The sequence below is a fragment of the Furipterus horrens genome, unplaced genomic scaffold (assembly GCF_987537825.1).
Source record: "Furipterus horrens unplaced genomic scaffold, mFurHor1.1.pri manual_scaffold_2, whole genome shotgun sequence".
Lineage (NCBI taxonomy): Eukaryota > Metazoa > Chordata > Mammalia > Chiroptera > Furipteridae > Furipterus > Furipterus horrens.
The window spans coordinates 158,857,582-158,877,218 of record NW_028327172.1 but is presented as its reverse complement, the minus strand read 5'-3'; positions in this window follow the sequence as shown (position 1 = coordinate 158,877,218).

Here is a 19,637-nt window from a genome sequence, read left to right as displayed (position 1 = left end):
ATTCTTTATGCTTTTTTTGTTAGGAGTTGGGCAAATAGGTTAAGGTTAATATTTTCTTATTGAATTATATGGATTTTAGATATATTACTTCACTATACTTAAGGCATATATTTATATATACTTTTTTGATTATGTTATAAATGTTTCTATCTAAAATACAGGCATTTCATATCTTTATTCTGTCAAATATGTCAATATTTTAAGATTTGGGAAGATTTATAAGTCTAGAATATTCCTTTCTGCTTAGAGAACAGCCAAATATTCAACTACATTTCTTTCTGTTTATTTATTTACTTATTTAATTTTTTTATTGGCTTCAGGTTGACATCTGGAATTTTTTTGTATAACATGGAATGAGAATTAAAAAGATTATTTCCCAAATAGCTAGAAGATGGTCCCAGCACTATTTATTGGGTGCCTTCTTTTCTTATTGATTTGTGATTTTCTGTTAATTTCCTATATGTACTAGCTCCTGTTTCCTGAATTATATATTACATTATAACGAAGTGATAGCTTTATACATTTTCCGATCTATTTTTATACCAGTACCACACTGATTTACTTCATAATGTTTTAACATCTAGTGAGGCTATTACTTTCTTCCTTTTCTTTTCTTATCAAGTCCAGATAAACTATGGAATCATTCTGTCAAAATATTTAAAAACAAGGTTGGGGTTTTGATTGAGAACACATTAAATCTTGAAATTAACTTGAAATTACTAGTTGTTTCCTCATTCAGGAGCCTGGTTGCTTTTTTATGCAAGCCTCTTTTATATATCTCAGCAGTTTGATAGATACTTTTTTCCCCTTGCAGTTATAATCCTGACTTTACCTCATATCTCCCTTTTCCTTAAAAATCTAAATAAGTCATCACTCAGATTCCACTTTTTTTTTTTTTGGTTCCATATGAATTTATGGAGTATTTGTTCTAGGTCTGTGAAATATGTCATTGGTATTTTAATAGGGATTGCATTGAATCTGTAAATTGCTTTGGGTAGTATGGACATTTTGATGATGTTGATTCTTCCCATCCAAGAACATGGTATTTGCTTCCATTTATTTGTATCTTCCTTAATTTCTTTCTTCAATGTTATGTAATTTTCAGACTACAGGTCTTTTGTCTCTTTGGTTAAGTTTACTCCTAGGTACTTCATTTTTCTTGTTGCTATAGTAAATGGTATTTTCTTTTTTGTCTCTGTCTCTGATATTTTATTGTTGATGTACAGAAATGCCTTAGATTTCTGTACATTTATTTTGTACCCAGCTATTTTGCCGAATTCACTTATTATATCGAGTAGTCTTTTAGTGGCGTTTATAGAATTTTCTTTTTCTTTTTTTTTTTTCAGATTTAATGTGTTTTATTGATTAAAATATTACATTTGTGCCAATTTCCCTTCCCTCTGCTCCCCTCCACCCGGTGGCCCCCCTCCCTCCAGTTGTCCCCCCCTTTTAGATTATGTCCATTAGTTGTGCATACAGTTCCTCCCAATCTCTCTCCATCTATTCCATTCCCTCCTACCATGATCCCCAATTCCTATATCATCTCCCTCCCTCTCCCCACTCCCCTTCCCTGTTGACCTCCCCCCACTATGCTTCCCTTACCCACAGTTCCTTTTCCACTCTCGTTGCCTGTTTCGTTTGCCTTTGTTTCATCTCCCTAGCTTCTGTTTTTTAAACCAGTCCCTTTAACATCTCATATAACAGTGGTTTGGATCTAATGAACTCTTTCAGTTTTATTTTGTCCTGGAAACACTTTCTCTGTCCTTCTATTCTGAATGACAATTTCGTTGGATAGAGTATTCGTGGTTGTAGGTTTTGGATTTTCATTACTTTGAATATTTCTTGCCAGTCCCTTCTTGCCTGCAGGGTCTCCCTTGAGAAGTCAGCTGATAGTCTAATTGGGACCCCTTTGTACATAATTCTTTTCTTCTCTCTTGCTGCTTTTAAGATTCTCTCTTTATCTTTAATTTTTGACATTTTGATTATAATGTGTCTTGGAGTGGTTCTCCCTGGGTCCAGTTTTTTTGGAACTCTCTGTGCTTCCTGGACCTGTAAGTCTATTTCCTTCCCCAAGTCTGGGAAGTTCTCCTTTATTATATTTTCACTCAATTTTTCAAGTTCTAGTTCATCTTCCTCGCTCTCTGGCAAACCAATGATTCTTATGTTGGGCCTTTTATAGCTGTCCCAGAGGTTTCTGATCCTCTCATTGTTGCTTCCTATTTCCTCTCGCTGCATTGGTTGACTGCTTGTTCCTTCTCCATATTCCAGTTTGTTGAAATGAACTCTGGATTCCTCACCATCTGTCTCGTATGTGGTTTTGTTCCTTTCGTTATGAAAGTTTTTCGCTTCTTTCATATCTTTTTCCTGCTCTTTTGTGAATTCTGTAAGCCACCTGATAACAATGGCCCAGAACTGAGCCTCTGACAGGTTTCTTATCTGTTCATCTGTCAGGTTCTCTATCTGCTGTCTGGTGAGTTGTGCCACCGGGATCTCTATATTTGTCTGCCACATTTTGACAGATGCGTTTTGTTTTCCTGGGCTGGCTGTCGGGGGCAGTGCCTGTGTACGCGTCACAAATTAGCGACCGGTGTCTGTCTGCGACCTATTTCGCAGCCCTGTGGCGCTTTCTGTGGGGGCAGGGGTCCAAGATGGATTCACACAGTTATTCAGCTAGGAGACCGGGATCCGTCCTCCCGCCCCCCTGGGCCTCACTGTTCAAGGCGAAGCTGCTGCCGCTCTCCCCAGCGCCCGGAGTCGTGCACGCCAGGGGCTTGATTGGAGTCGCGCACGCCAGGGGCTTGATTGCCTCTGGGATTTTTCGACGCCCCGCCCGCCGCTCCGCAAACAGCTTTGCCTTCTTTAACTCTTACCTGCCCAAATGGCACCGCTGGTTTATAACTTCATATGTTGGGCTTCCGTGTAGTTTTATTTTCTGGAATTTCTAGTTATCCTTTGTTTTGAAGTAGTTGTATTCCTCTCTAGTTGTTGAGGGAGACCTAGCGTGTCCGTCTAAGCCTCCATCTTGGCCGGAAGTCTAGAATTTTCTAGGTATACTATCATGTCATCTGCATATAATGATAGTTTTACTTCCTCTTTCCCAATTTGGATGCCTTTTATTTCTTTTTCTTGTCTGATTGCTGTGGCTAGGACTTCCAACACTATGTTGAATAGGAGTGGAGAGAGTGGACAACCTTGTCTTGTTCCTGAATTCAGGGGGAATGCTTTTAGTTTTTGTCCATTGAATATGATGTTGGCCTCAGGCTTCTCATATATAGCCTTAATTATGTTAAGGTATACTCCCTCTATTCCCATTTTGCTGAGTGTTTTCATTATAAATGGGTGTTGTACTTTATCAAATACTTTTTCTGCATCTATTGATATGATCATGTGATTTTTGTCTTTCATTGTGTTTAGGTGATGTATTATATTTATTGATTTGCGAATATTAAACCATCCTTGCATCCCTGGAATGAAGCCCACTTGATCATGATGTATGATCCTTTTGATGTATTGCTGGATCCTGTTTGCCAATATTTTATTAAGGATTTTAGTATCTATGTTCATCAGTGATATTGGCCTGTAGTTTTCTTTCTTTGTTGTGTCTTGACCTGGTTTTGGGATTAGGATAATACTGGCTTCATAGAAAGAGTTTGGGATTTTTCCCTCTTCTTGGATTTTCTGGAACAGTTTGAGGAGGATAGGAGTTACTTCTTCCCTGAATGTTTTGTAGAATTCGCTTGTGAAGCCATCCGGTCCAGGGCTTTTGTGTGCAGGGAGATTTTTGATTACTGTTCCAATTTCCTTCTTTGTTATTGGTCTGTTGAGACTTTCTACTTCTTCTTGATTCAGTTTTGGAAGGTTGTATGTTTCTAGAAATTTGTCCATTTCTTCTAGATGGTCAAATTTCTTGCCATACAGTTGTCTGTAGTAATTTCTAACTATCATTTGTATTTCTGTGGTATCAGTCGTGATTTCTCCTCTTTCATTTCTGATTTTGTTTATTTGGGTCTTCTCTCTTTTTTTCTTGATTAGACTGGCTAGAGGCTTGTCAATTTTGTTTATTTTTTTGAAGAACCAGCTCCTAGTTTTGTTGATCTTTTGGATTGTTTGTTTAGTCTCTATGTCATTTAGTTCTGCTCTGATCTTGATGATTTCCTTCCTTCTTCTTGCCGTAGGCTTTGTTTGTTGTCGTTGTTCTAGTTCTTGTAGCTTTACGGTTAGGTTTTTTTATCTGAGATTCTTCTATCCTTTTCAGATAGGCCTGTATTGCTATGAACTTCCCTCTTAGGACTGCTTTTCTGTGTCCCACAGGTTTTGGGCTGTTGTGTGCTCATTATCATTAGTTTCTAGAAATTTCTTGATTTCTTTTGATGTCATCGTTAATCCATTTATTATTTAATAGTATGTTATTCAATGTCCATGAGTTTGGGTGTCTTTGATTTTTTTTCTCTGAGGTTGATTTCTAGTTTCAAGGCATTGTGATCTGAAAAGATGCTTGATATGATTTCAATTTTCTTGAATTTGTTGAGGCTTGCTTTGTTTCCTATCATGTGGTCTATCTTTGAAAATGTCCCATGTGCATTTGGAAACAATGTATATTTTGCTTCTTTAGGGTGAAAAGTTCTATATATATCAGTTAAGTCCATGTGGTTTAGTGTGTTGTTCAATGCCTGTATATCCTTGGTGTTTCTTTGCTTTGATGATCTGTCTATTGTTGATAATGGAGTGTTGAAGTCCCCTACTATGAGTGTGTTGTTCTTGATATCCTTCTTGTGGTCTTCTAGTATTTGCTTTATGTATTTGGGTGCTCCTATGTTGGGTGCATATATGTTTATCAATGTCATATCTTCTTGATGGATTGTTCCTTTAAGTATTATGAAATGTCCTTCCTTGTCTCTTTTTATTGCCCTTGCTTTGAAATCCGTTTTGTCTGATATGAGGACTGCTACCCCGGCTTTTGTTTTCCGGTCCGTTTGCTTGGAATATTTTTTTATATCCTTTTACTTTCAGTCTGTGTAAATCTTTTGTTTTGAGGTATGATTCTTGTAGACAGCATATATGTGGGTCCTGTTTTCTTATCCATTTCGTTACCCTATGTCTTTTAATTGGAGCATTTAATCCATTTACATTTAAGGTTATTATTGACGTGTATTTATTCATTTCCCTTTGTACCTCTGTTCCTCTCCTCTCTCTTTTTTTTTTTTTCCTTCTTTTTTCTTAGAACACTCCCTTTAGCATCTCTTGCAATGCTGGTTTTGTGGAGATGTATTCTTTTAGTCTTCCTTTGTCTGAGAAACTCCTTATTTCACCTTCTATTTTGAATGAAGGCCTTGCTGGGTAGAGTATTCTTGGTTGCAGGCCTTTGTTTTTCATTGCTTGAAATATTTTTGACCATTCCCTTCTGGCTTGTAATGTTTCTGTTGAGAAATCAGTTGATAGCCTTATCGGAGCTCCCTTGTATGTTATTTGCTGTTTTTCTCTTGCCGCTTGTAGGATTCTCTCTTTGTCTTGAAATATTGCCATTTTAATTATGATGTGCCTTGGAGTGGGCTTTTGGGGGTTGCTCTTCATTGGAACTCTCTGTGCTTCCTGAACTTGTATAACTTTTTCTCTCATCAGGTTCGGAAAATTTTCTGTCACTATTTCTCCTATCAGTTTTTCAATTCCATGCTCCTTTCTTCTCCCTCTCTAATTCCGATGATCCTGATATTATTTCTTCTCATACTATCCTGTAATTCCCTTACATCTTGTTCATATTTTTTCAATCTTTTTTCATTTTGCTGTATTGTCTGGGAGTTTTTCTCTACATTATATTCTAACTCACTAATCCGATCCTCTGCTTCATTTAGTCTGCTTTTGACTGATTCTACTGTGTTTTTCAGTTCAGAGATTGAATTCTTCAATTCTTCCTCGTTCTTGTTAACAGTTTCTCTGTCTTTTTTTATGCTGGTGTAGTTCTCTGCAAGTTTCCTGTAATTTTCTTGGAGCTGCTGGTAACTTCCTTGGAGGTTGTCATGGTTGTTTTTAAGGATGTCGAGTATATTGAGCTTCTTTACCACCATTGTTTTGAATTCCATGTCTGATATTTGGGCTATGTCTGTTTCATCTATCTCTCTTTCTGAGGATTCCTCTTTTCTTTTCATTGAGGCGTTATTTTTGTGTCTTACCATGTTGGATTCTTCTTGTTTTTATTTATTTACTTGTTTGTTTGTTTTTTTTTGGGGGGGGATAGTCTGCTTTGACTTCCCTCCTTTGTGGTGTGAGATTCTTTATGGGAGATCTGGGGGTTTCAGTGATGCAGTCTCTTTGATATCCTGAGCCTGATGTTCTTGGGTTACCCTTTATGTCGTTTGCTTATGCTGTCTGGTTATATTTCAGAAGTTCTTTGGTAGGATCTTCCTTCTGGCTAGTTGACTGAGAGTCACTCTATCCACTTTGTCTTGAGTTCTTTTGTGGAGATGCTGTTAAAAACATAAACACACAGCCCAGGCAGGAGACCCACACCCTCAAAAAAATATCCCCCACCCTCTATCCCGCTATTGTCAGCCAACGAGCCCATATTAATATAAATGTAAAGAGATTAGAGCTTTTATACTATAAGAAGAATAGATAAGAGTTGTTTTTAGGGAGGAAAAATATAATTTTTGATAGAGGGGGTGATAGATTAATAATAGTTGAGACTATGCAAGCCAGTAGGTAATATTTACATTGTATGTTAATAAAAATAGAAGAAAAGGATGGAAAAATGCATAATATAGTAAGAAAGTGGGATTGTATTGTATTGGGTTTATATAGTAGTTAAATTCTATTATTTAGAGTGATAGGGGGGCTAACCTAGACACACAAACAAATAAACCATGATTAAAGAGAAAGAATGAGAAGGAGAGGTTATATGCAACACATTAGAGATATAGTTTGTTTTTCTTTTCCTTTTTTCTTCCCCTCCTCTCCTTTCCTCCTCTCTCCTTTTTTTTTTTTTTTTTTTTTTTTGGAAGGGAAAAAAAGAAAAACCAAAAACAACAAGAAAAAAGAAGAAAGAAAAGAAGAAAGAAAGAAAGAGAGAAAAAAAAGAAGAAAGAAGTAAAAAAGAAAGAAGAAAGAAAAAAGAAAAAAAAGAAAAAAACAAAAATAAGAAAAAAGAAGAAAGAAAATAAAGAAGAAAGAAGAAAAAAAGAAAGAAGAAAGATAGGGAAAAAAGGACTGTTTTTACTCAGTTCAGCCTTGGTGTGTCATCTTCTTTTTCTGCATCCGCAGCTGGTCTAGTGGTGTGGTTCAGAGGTTCTTGTTTCTTTCAGCAGATTCCACTTTTAAAATTTATGGAAGTTCAATGTCCTCCTTAAAATATTTTGTGACGTCATTGTTTATATGCTTACAATTGGCCCTGAACTCATGCCTAAGCTGACTGAAGAAATTCAGTCTATGGGTCATTTGCTATCTTATTCTGATTGCTTATATTTTGTACACATTGACCTGAGTATGCAATTTGGTCTTATTTCATAATATGCACACACTCTCATACACAATTACTCTCAAATGCATTTGTATAGATTTGCAAGGCTTGCCTAAAAGAATGAAGGGTCATAGAATGAACCTTCAATACCCAGGTTGTAAAACACGCTTAGACAATCTTGCTTTACTAATCAGCCATTTCCCCTCCCCAAATGCCTCTTTATTTATCATGCAGAACAGTTCAGGTATCTGTTTTTTTCCCCTCCAACTTCCCTTTCTGTTAGTGACTCAACAAGGTATTTTCTTAAATGAAGACACTTCTGTTCCTAATCCTGGGACAGATGTGAAAATAATATCCCCAGCAGTATAGGGTTTTCACATTTCTTGCTGGGTTTATTCCCATGTACTTTTTTTTTTTCCAGTTGCTATTAAGAGGGAACATACTTATTTTATTATAACTAATTGTTAGTGGTATTTATGAAACCTTAAAAATTACAGATTAATTTTCTATTCTGACATATTTCTTTAAAATTTTTTTTTGATTTTTTAAATTTTTTTCTATTACAGTTGTCCCACTTTTATTCTGACATATTTCTAAGAGTATATATTTTAAAGTTTATAATACCAATTTGTAATTAATATACTCTCCTGTTTTCCAACAGTTGGATACCTCATTTTTGTTTTGTCATATTATAAAATATGGATTTGTGTATGTGTGTGCATGTGTGTGTGTGTGTATTCTTCTCTTGTAGCAAAGATTCTCTAATATTTATAGAGTAACTTCAAGGAAGAGATGATATAAAAGCTACAGAAAGTGGCCACAAAATTATGTTTTCTAATTTTTCTTCCATTATGTCAGGATATCACTTAAATATTTGTTTTTAAAGCTACTTTCTGATGAAAACAGCAAAAAGCTTTTCTCTTTCTTGCTGGTTTCATCAGCTGTATACTGCCAATTAGTATTCCAAAGAAAGAACCTTAGGTGTGTATCCCCTTTTGTTCAGAGCACTGTTTCTTCAAGGTTGGCACCTCATTTCTCATTATACATTCCTGGCATGAGATTTCTAACTCGGCACTTTCACATATACCCCTGACAGTAATAATCCCCTAGTTTTACAATTAATTTTGGGAGATAGTAATCATAAGTGTTAAACTGAATTTTCTCTTTTATTTAATGTAGTCTAACATTAGTAGTTAACATATAGAACTTCAAAACTCGTTTAAACAGCCCCATACTTGTAGTCATTTTTTTTAAATGAAATTTCCCACTGAGGAGAACAAAAAAAGCTGAAAAATAAAAAGTCTATTTAAATAAGTGAGTGAACTAAAAAGGCAGTAAAGAATTCCTGGGAGAATATCTGGAACAAGTCAAATCCATGTGAGACTCTTTTTACCCCTAGACATGCCTGCTAATTTCTGAGAAGCCTGAAAGTTGTCTGAGAAGCTGACTGGGATTTTTGTAAGCCTTGGAGGCTGGTGGGACAGCCATTGGAGAACACAGATTGCCAAGGCCCAAGGGCCTAGTGAATCCCTCCTTTTTGGTTTATATGTGGAAAGGCTAAGATCTACAGGTAAGGGTGAACTAGGAGAACTAAAATTAAACAGGTTTTCACAAGAACTTCTGCTCAGCTTCCAATCATCTCATCTATGAAACTCTCAGAGACAAATGGAAATCCTCTTTGGAAAAGGAAAACATTATTCTAGTCCTTAGTTATTTCTACTTTTTAAAAGCTAAAATGTGCAGCACATAATAAAAAATACCTAGAAATGTGAGGTAAGACAATGTGACCAATCCAGCAGAAAAAAATAGACAATAAAGCTATACTCACAGGAGCTCCAGATATTCACATACAGACATATATTAAAATAAACATGCTTACTGTATTCAGATAAATAGAAGATAAGATTAAAAGTATTGTCAAAGAACTGGAAAGTATAAAAGAGGAATGGCAGATTTGGGAAAAAAAAAAAAGAAAAAGCAATAGGAATTCCAGAGTAAAAAAATACAGTAACTGAAAGTTGAAAACCCAGTGGATGGATTTAATAGCAGATTGGATGTAACTGATAAAAATAATTAATAAATTGTAAGCTAAGTCAGTATAAATGTCCAGAGCGAATCATTGAGAAATAAAATAATGGAAAACGGAAGAGAAGGTAAAAAACAAAGAATACACCAGGAAATCTAATGCTTACAAATAGAATTGCAGAAAGTCAAGAGAGAGAGAGAGAGAGAGAGAGAGAATGGAGCAGAAACAATATTCTAAAAGATAATGGCCTAGAAGCTTCTAAAACCGAGGTACTCCATCAAGTTATAGATTTATGAAGCCCTATGAAGTCAAAGGAAGAAAAATTTAAAGAAATCCTTACCTAAGACAATTTGGTAATATTAGCAAATACAGAAACAAAGAGAAATACTTAACATTTAGAGAAAAATGGAGCATTTCCTTCAAAGGACCAACAATTAGATTGAGAGCTGGCTTTTCAACAGAAAAATGGAAACAAGAACTCAATGAAATCATATCTTAAACATTATGAAAGAAAACTACTGTCTTTCAAAATACCTATAGTCAGCAAAAATATCCTTCAAGAAAAAGGTGAAAAAATTTCCAAATAAAAATTCAGAGAATTCGTCAATCTTAGTCTCTCACTAAAGGAAATATCAGAAGGAATTTTTTTGGATTTTAGATTTAAAAGATGCAAAAGGGATTGATGAGAACAAAAGGGTAAGTATGAAGTAAATAAAGATAGCAATTGTTTAACACAACGATAGTGTCCTGTGAGTTAAACAGAGTTAAAATGCTCAGCACGTATAGTATGTAATTTAGGAGGCATGGGAAAATTTTCTAAGGTCCTTCATTGTCAAGGAAAAGAATAAAGTGCTAGTTAATATTAATCATTGTGCTTTCATTAAACTATGATAAGGTGGCATGTTTTAATACTTAGAGTAATTACTAAAAATTAATAAAATCATTGTAACTACAAAGAAAATACAGATGAGATTAATAATTATTTTAATTATTTAATAGCCTTAATACTAAAAAACCCCATGTTAAGATAAAGTAAGAATACAAACTAAAACCAAAGAAAGCAGAAGTAAGAAAATAATAACAATAATTTTAATAAAAAATCAGTAGATTTTTGGGAATAAAAAGCTTATTCTAAAATTTATACAAAATTGCAAAGGACAAAGAAAAATCATGGCATTATTAAAGAATTAATTTAGAGAATTTTTTAAGATATCAAGACTTATGAAAATTAAAAGAATGTAATATTGGCACAAGAATAAGACAGGTGAACAAATGAAATAAGATAGTCTAAAAACATAACTGTGCATATATTATTGCCTGATTTATAGCAAAGGTGGCATTGTGAAAACAATGAAGCTAGACTAATCTTTTAAATAATTACTGCTAGATCAATTGGGTATCATCTGGATAGAGAAAAAAGCGAAATTTGAACTTTATCTCACATTATAGATAAAATTTAATTCCAGATGATTTGTAAATCTAAATCTGAAAGGCAAAAAATATGCTTTTAAAAGATAATATTAGAGAGTATTTTCATGACCTTCAGGTAGGGAAATATGTCTTATGTAGAAAACAAAAGTTCTAAACATAAACAAGTTTTTTTTCTTTAACATACGCTTATCTTTATACATCTGCAAAAGTATAGAGACTGATATATTAACCCTCCACATGTAAATGTTGTCTCAAACAATTATTATCACATAACCAGTTTTGTTTTATCTACACTCAACTCTACCACCACCCACCCACAGGGTTCTTTCTAAACAAATCACAGATATTATATCATTTTAAACATTTTAATAAGTATTTCTAAGAGACAGGAATCTTTTAAAAACATAGCCCTAATACGTCACACCTAAAAGTTACTCTAATTCCTTAGAATACTCAAATACCCAAGCAGTGCTCAAATTTTCCTACTTGTCTCTTATTCTTTCATAAGTGGTTAGTTAGAATCAGTTCCTACCATTTGTTGTTACACAGTTAAGTCTCTTGCTTTATCATTTCCTTTTTTTTTTTTTTCAACTTCTGAAAACCAAATGTTGGAAGATTTCCTCTTCAGCAGGTGATCAGTGCACAAGTTAGCCAGTGCTGTCTCTCTTTACTCTTGGAGATGGGATGCCTTGATGATTCTTCAGGTCCGTTTCCTTAGGTGATTGTAGGGGTGGGGAAAAGAGCAACCAGGCAAAGGATCCAGGTAGCTTATTTGAGTGTGGGGGCTCTCTTGTCCTCCCTGGGGTTTTAATATGGACATCTCCCTCCCCCTTTTCTTTGCAAGTTATGTGTAAAATTAACTGGGTTCTTTGTCTTGTAGAGCTCTCCACATTATGAATTTTTCATTCCTGTAGTGTAATTTAGGATATTTCTTTGCACCTGCACTTCCTATAAGTTTGTTCTATAGAGGCTTGATCAGATTCAGTTTCAATATTTTGTAAAGAATGTTGATGTGTTTTTACTGCAACATAGCAAAAGGAATATAATGTATGTTTATCTTTAGTCTCTGTGATATTTAGCACTCATCAGTGAGTTCATTTGTCGACCTGACACATTCTCTCTCTCTTTCTCTTTTGGCTAGTTCGGGGGGAAGGTGGAGGGGGGGGAGAGGGAGAGAAAGAGAGAGAGAGAGAGGAGAGGGAGAGAGAGAGGAGAGGGTGAGAGAGAGAATCAGTGTGAGAAAGAAACATCAATTCACTGCCTCATTTATGTGCCCTGATGGGGGAACTAGGCATGCGCTGTGTCCTGGAATCAAACCTGCAGCCTTTAGGTGTACAGGATGATGTCCCATACAACTGAGCCACACAAGCCAGGACAATACATTAATTTAAAAATTCCCCATCATCTTCTAACATAATGGATTTAGCAGCAAAGATCAATTTGATAATTTGCCTACATCCATTATTTCATTAAAGATTGCAAAATGGGGGTTTTGTTTTTTTATTTCACTTATTTTTATTGAAATTATGGGGATGACATTGGTTACTAAAATTATATAGGCTTCAGGTTTACAGTTTTATAGTACATCATCTGTATATTTGTGTGTTTACCACCCCAAGTCAAGTCTCCTTCTATCATCATTTATCCCCTCTTTGTCCTCTTCTTCTTCCCCTCACACCCCTTCCCTCAGGCAATCACCATACTGTAGTCTATGTCCATGAATCTTTCTTTTTTTCCCTTTGTTTTAAATTTCCTTCTTCATTTGTAATTCTTGAAGCCTTCTGTAAAACCTTTCTTTTATCAACTGCTTAATCTGAATACAATTCATATAGTAAAGACTTAATTCTTGGTTAATTCTTGATCCTATCCTTTTATTTTCCAGTTTTCAGAATAATAAGTTGATCCTCCAGCAGTTTCTAATATTGGATAATGAAATTTATTTTAAGTATTACTAACTTGTGGATTTTCAAAATACTTAATGTGTTCCAATATATTACATTTATTATTATTTTGGTGTTTAAATCGTCCCACTTTTGTCCAAAGGGACACCTTCAAGTTGATGCTTGAAACATTTGACATGTATCAGTAGTCTTTGATAGGTAAAATGGTTTCTTCTGGGACTGATACAGAGAGATCTTATTAGGATCACTAGGGAGAAGTAGGAGAGGGCATAGGAGGAGTTTGCTGAGGCAATGGAAAGTGGTCTAGGACAGGATTGGCTGAGAAGCTGAATGCCTCCAGACACACTGGAAATTAAGAGGGCTGGGTCTTTGGTTCAGAAGCTTTTCTGGCTTCTGAGCTCATTCTCTCTCAGGCTCAGGCTCAGGCTCTCAAGCTTGCTCTCAGGCTCTTCTGGAGGATACCTGGATGATTGTGCTGCAGGTGCCTGCATTTCCCAATGGACGGTATTTTGAATGGGAAGGAATTCTGGGCACAGCCTGAGATCGAGCAGGCCTGGTAGAGGGTGGCAGGTTTATTCTTTGGGTGTTTTAGAGGGAACAGGCTCTGAGGCAGAAGCCTACCATTCTTTCAAAATTGTGTAGCTTTTGTGTATTATGTTTATGCTGTTTTAGTTTGTAAACTAACCCTAATAGGAATGCTAGGAGAACTCAGGTGTTAAGAGTTTAGCCTTGATTAATAGACTTAAGTGGTTAAAACGGTGACTTGATAGGCTTAAGTGACTGCTTTTGAATAAAGACTTCTTTCCTTTATCACCAAACCTTTGCCTCTGTAATTTTGCCTGGAGGGTGGTGGCCAGCAGCAGGACCCCAACTTGCTGTTTAGTAACAGGACTAGAGATATTGTTAGGTTCTTATTGTTAATTCCATTCCTCATAATACAGTCAGCCATTTTTTCCTATGCTAGATATGGTAATTTTGACAATTTTGATCATTGTCTTTATATCTTTTCAGTGGATAGAAGCTGTATTTTTTTTAAAGGAAATAAAGTTTCAATTAATATCTAGGAGTACAAGGTTTTTACTTCTTTGACTTTACATTTATATATATATATATATACAACGTAATGTCTAGCTTTCTTCCCTGAACCCTCCACTTTGTTTTGTTCCTCTAAAAAACATTTTTGTTAATTTGTATTATGTCATTTGTTGAAAACTAATTGCACACACACACATATACATAATTTGTATTACTCCTTTCCTTTCTTATGAAGGGTAACATGCTATATATGGACTTTACTTTTTTTTTTTTTTTTAATCCTCACCTGAGGATAGTTTTTCATTGCTTTTAGAGAGAGAGGAAGGGAAAGAGAGACAACAGAGGGAGAGAAAAGGAGAGAGAGAGAGACAGAAACATGGACTGCTTGCCTTCTCATACACACCCTGACCAGGGATAAAACCCACAACCTGGGTATGCGCCCTGACTGGGTATCAAACCCATAACCATTCGGTCTACAGGATGATACTCCAACTAACTGAGCCATACCAGTCAGTGCTATGTACTTTCCTTTTTAAACTTAGTAATATAGTTGCATATAGAAATGTTCAACATCTCTTTTTAACAGCTGAATGTTACTTTATTGGGTGGCTGCACTATACTTTCTTTAACCAGTCCCTAATGATGAGGTTATACATTGCATCACTATTTGTGTACTTTTTTTTTAAAAGGGGAGTCAGTTTTATTTATTTATTTATTATTTATTTTTAGAGAGAGGGGAAAGGAGAAAGAGGGAGAGAAACATCACTGTGTGGTTGCCTCTCATGTGCCACTGACTGGGGACCTGACATGCAACCTCGTCATGTGCCCTGATTGGGAATGGAACCAGCGACACTTGGTTCACAGGCCGATGCTCAATGCACTGAGCCACAGCAGCCAGGGCTTTTGTGTACATTTTTTAATGTTTGCAAATATAGTGGTTTTGTTGGGGAAAAGGGTAAATGCATATGTCACTTGCTAAATATTGCTAAATTATCAAATAATTTGATTACATTAAAATTAAGAGCTCTAACAAAAGATACAGAATCAAGAATGAAAAGAAAATAACAGAGCAAGAGAATTTATTTTTAATACTTACATCTGACAGAGGGCTCTTTCTAGAATATGTGTGTATGAGTAAGAGGCCTATCTGGAACAAGTCCAACTATTGTTAATATAATGAGAACAGTTTACAGGTGACATCAATATAGCCTGGCAGCCAAGGAAATGAGACTGGAATGCACATGTGTAAACAATGATGATTTCACTGTATTAATCAGTGGGGATGTTAGATGCCACTGAGGGAGCATGTGTACCGTGTGGCTGTGGCATTTAAAGTGACTGAGCAAGTAGAGCAACAAATCTGCATAACTAAGCAGACAGCTAGAACAGGAACAGAATAATAGATATGGAGATCATTTGGAGGGTAATCAGTGGGGAGGGTGAGGAGGGAGAATGGGAGAAAGGCACAGGGATTAAGAAGCATAATTGGTAGGTACAAAATAGACAGGGAGATGTTAAGAGTATAGTAAATGGAGAAGCCAAAGAACTTATATGCATGACCCATAGACATGAACTAAGAGGGGGTGCAAATTGCTGGAGGGAAGGGGGGTACTGGTTGGAGGCGGGGAAAGGTAGAAAAATTGGGACAATTATGATAGCATAATCAATAAAATTTACTTAAAAATTTTTTGTGTTAAGCTTGAACGTTCCTCTGTGGAAACTGTACAGATGATTCAGAAGGCCACAGCTATGGGCAACTGGTGATTGGCAGTTTCAGCACGACAATGCACTCATTGATGCATTATGTCTGTTGCGAAATGTCAAATCACCCAGGTGACTCAGCCCACCTACAGCCCAGATTTGGTGCCCAGTGATTCCTGTCTTTTCCCAAAACTAAAATCACCATAGAAAGGGAAGAGATTTCAGACCATCGATGAGATTCAGAAAAATACAATGGGGCAGCTGATAATGAATGGGAGAGCTGTGTGAGTTCCCAAAGTGCCTACTTTGAAGGGGACTGAGGTGTCATTGTCCTGTGTATAATGTTTCTTGTATCTTGTATCTTCTTCAATAAATGTCTCTGTTTTTCATATTACATGGCTAGATATCCTCTAGACAAACCTTGTATATAAATCTTAAAAACCTATATGATAAAGAAACACAACGGGTTCAATCTCATTAAAATTATGAATATAAATTGAAATAAAGACATAATGCTGAAATGGAAAAGAATGCTTAAACAAAGTTTTGGTAAAAATATTAAGCAATTGGAAAACTGGTGAAAATGTGGATAGGTACAATCTAGAAAACACTTTGACATTACCTATTAATGCTCCTTTCCCCCAGGATGTGAATCATCCCTTTGTCCAGCTCTACTCTCTGTCCATGAGTCACACTGTAGACATCTTGGATATTAGATGGACTGTTGAAATATCACAGTGCTTATGTTACTTAATAATGTCCCTAAAGCACAAGGATAGTGATGCTGACAATTCAGCTATGTAAAAGAAAAGAAGTAAAGTGTTTCCGTTAGGCAAAAAGGTGAAAATTCTCAATTTAGTAAGAAAAAAAGTTGTATGCTGAGGTTGCTAAGATCTATGGTAAGAACAAATCTATCTCTGAAATTGGGAAAAGGAAATTTGTGCTAGTTTTGCTGTCATACCTCAAACTGCAGAAATTATGACCACAGTGTGTGATAAGCACTTAGTTAAAATGTAAAAGACATTCAATTTGTGGGTGGAAGACAAACAGAAGAACAAAAAACGTGTTCTGATAGAAGGCAGTGCATTGCACCAGAAAGCACTGAGCCTATAGGAAGTCTTCAGCAAGTGATTCCCTGGAACAAGTTAACACCAAGGCATTTACTGCAAGTGAGGGGTGGTCACACAGATTCAGGACTAGGTTTGGCATTTTATCATCTCACATCACAAGAAGAAGAGTGAGTATAGTACCATAAGATATTTTGAGAAAGAGAACACATTCACATACCTTTTATTATACATTATTGTTGTAATTGTTCTCTTTTGTTATTTATTGTTAATCTCTTACTGTGCCTAATTTATCAATTACTCTTTATCATAGGTATGTATATATAGGAAAAACATACTAAATATAGGCTTTGGCACTATCTGTACCTTTAGGCATTCACTGGGGATCTTGGAACATAACTCCTGGGGATAAGGGAGAACTCATATAGTTAGAGCTTGGTATTTATTGGCTATTAGTATCCTATATCTCTTTCCTTTCCTCTTCTCTTTCTTAATTTTTTTGTTGTGATTATTCTCTCACATCACTCACCATCTTTTAAAGTAAGAATCTCTCTCTCTCCTCTCTCAAGGCTCCAAACCCACACTAGGAAGCTTTCCTGGGAGACTTAACTTTTTCCTCTGAGAACCATTATCAGCGCTTGAGCCTGGGAGCAAAAGCTGCTCTGCCAGCTGTTCTGTATATGCAGATGATGGGAGGGACTAACAGACCCAGCTGTTCTAAATGTATTTCTTCATCTGATGGCCTTGATGGTTGCTTCCATTGGCCTCTCTGACTCATTGGTATGTTGGATAGATGTTTTTGCTGCTGTGGCTTCTGACATTGGGGATTTACAGATACTATAAATTTGCCCACATTTTAAATCTGTTGATTGAATTCTTTTTTATTTTAGTAATATTATGGTTTTATCTTTTAAAAAGTATTTTCTTTTCATCATTTCAGTAGAACCATTGAAGATAGGGGGTAGATATATGTGCTCACATTGCTACTTTGAGCAGAAGTACTCTTCCATCTTGTTATTTACTTAGAATTTGATTGTATTTGACTGTTATTTAGGTGTGTTGTCTGATTACCAGTTTTCTTTCTATAAGAAGATGCTGTATCTTCTGTCCTTGAGTTTAGCTTAATTTCTCTTAGCTTTTTTCACCCCCCTCCCTGACAAGTTCTGTCCTTCACTTCCTGGGCAATATATGCTTTAAATTCTTTGTAGGGGCTAATATCTAGAATAGTGTCCCAATTTGGCACTGATGTTTGAGTGATTTGAATTAAATATAATGTCTCCCTCTATTTTCTTCATGTATTTTCATCTAAGCAATACCTCTATTTTCTTTATGTATTTTCATCAAAGCAATTTCTGCAAAACGTATCAGATCATTTCTCCCATGGATTGTTAGTTGATACAAGTACCCAGTCACTGGGAAAATACTGGCCTCTTGCTCAGCCTTAACCTCCCAACAACCCTTGATGGCTGTCTCTTCCAATTTCCAATTATGACTGAAAGAGCATTTTATGGCTTGCAGATTCCTCCTGTAGTAATTCAGTGGAGGCAATGAAGTGGTACAAAAAATATAGGTTGAGAGGAGGAGTAATTTATACAGCCATAGACCTTTCATTCAAGTTGTGAATTCTCAGAGGGCATGGTAAGTCCAGGCTCAATTCAAGCTTGATTTGGTATCTAATATATCTGACATGACATTTGATGTGGGCATGGCAGTAAAAGCTTCTATGTAGGGATGATAGTCATCATCAAGGGGATGATACATTTTCACTCCGATTTGTCTCTGGTATGGAAGACAGGTTGCAGAGAAAGGATCTGACAAGTGCTAAACAGCAATCTAAAGATCAGTCCAAATAATCTGGGGTCTGAGGGTCAAATATCGCTTCTATAGGGCATGGAAGTGCAAAACAGGAAACCATTGTAACTATTTTTTCCTAAGATTGAGCAAACCCAGCAAAAGGCTATCTATCTATCTATCTATCTATCTATCTATCTATCTATCTATTTATCTATCTATCATCTATCTATCTACCTATATACCTATCTACCTATCTATCTATTAATCATCTATCTATGGCCTATGACAGTTAGTAGCTGGCCAGGGCTGGAGGAATGGGGCTGTGAATGTACCTCCCACCTGGGGTGATTGACTCCAGCCCGGCTGTAGTTCATCCTGCAGAGTAAAACTGGGGGGAGGTAGGAATTAGCATGTCATCTTTGTTTCTTCAAATTGCTCCTCTGGTTTTCAATGTAGCTTCCATCTCTAAGGTCTATTGCTCTTTGCAGCTGGGCTTCTGTTTTTGCCACTCAGAAGTGGGCCTCATTCATAAAGTGGGTGATAGGTGAAATAAGCACATCTGGGCTCCTCCTTCCCAGCCTCTGATCCCATAAGAAGAGCCAGAGTGAAGCAGAATCTTGAATCAAGCAGGCCCCAGGGATTGCAACCAGAGGCACCAGCTCTTCCTCTGTCCTAGGGCTTTTTTTTTTTTTTTAACAATTTTGACAGATAGTGATACTACTGGGTGCTGACAGACCTTGCAAGTTCATCTTGCCAACTGCTTCTGCCAAAGCTAGAAGGTGAAGGAGCAGCAACAGATGCTGGCATTGCAGCTGCAGCCATCTGCTACAAGATAAAATGCATTGCCAAGAACAGTGCTAGAGGGAGGAGAGGGAAAGAAGGGGGCACATTTGAAACGAGACAGCCACTCCAGCTTAGCCTCCAGAACACAATGAGCTAGTGGGTGGTTTCTTGTTTTGCTTTCCTAAGGTAACGATCCACACCTCCCCATCTGCCACTTGGCCATCTCCAACTCTGTTATTGCCTGGTGAGCAATGTCCCTCCCTTAATGGGGAGTGCTTTACAGAGTCTGCACGTCATTAGGGAGGGCTTGTCTTCCAAGCAGAGATTAGGTCACTATTTGACCCTCTAGTTTCCTGACCTCTAGTCTTAGCAATTAAAATCAGTTCTCCTCTTTCTTGGATCCTTTTCAATGCAGTGCAGAAGCTAATACATACCGCACATGTTTAGTT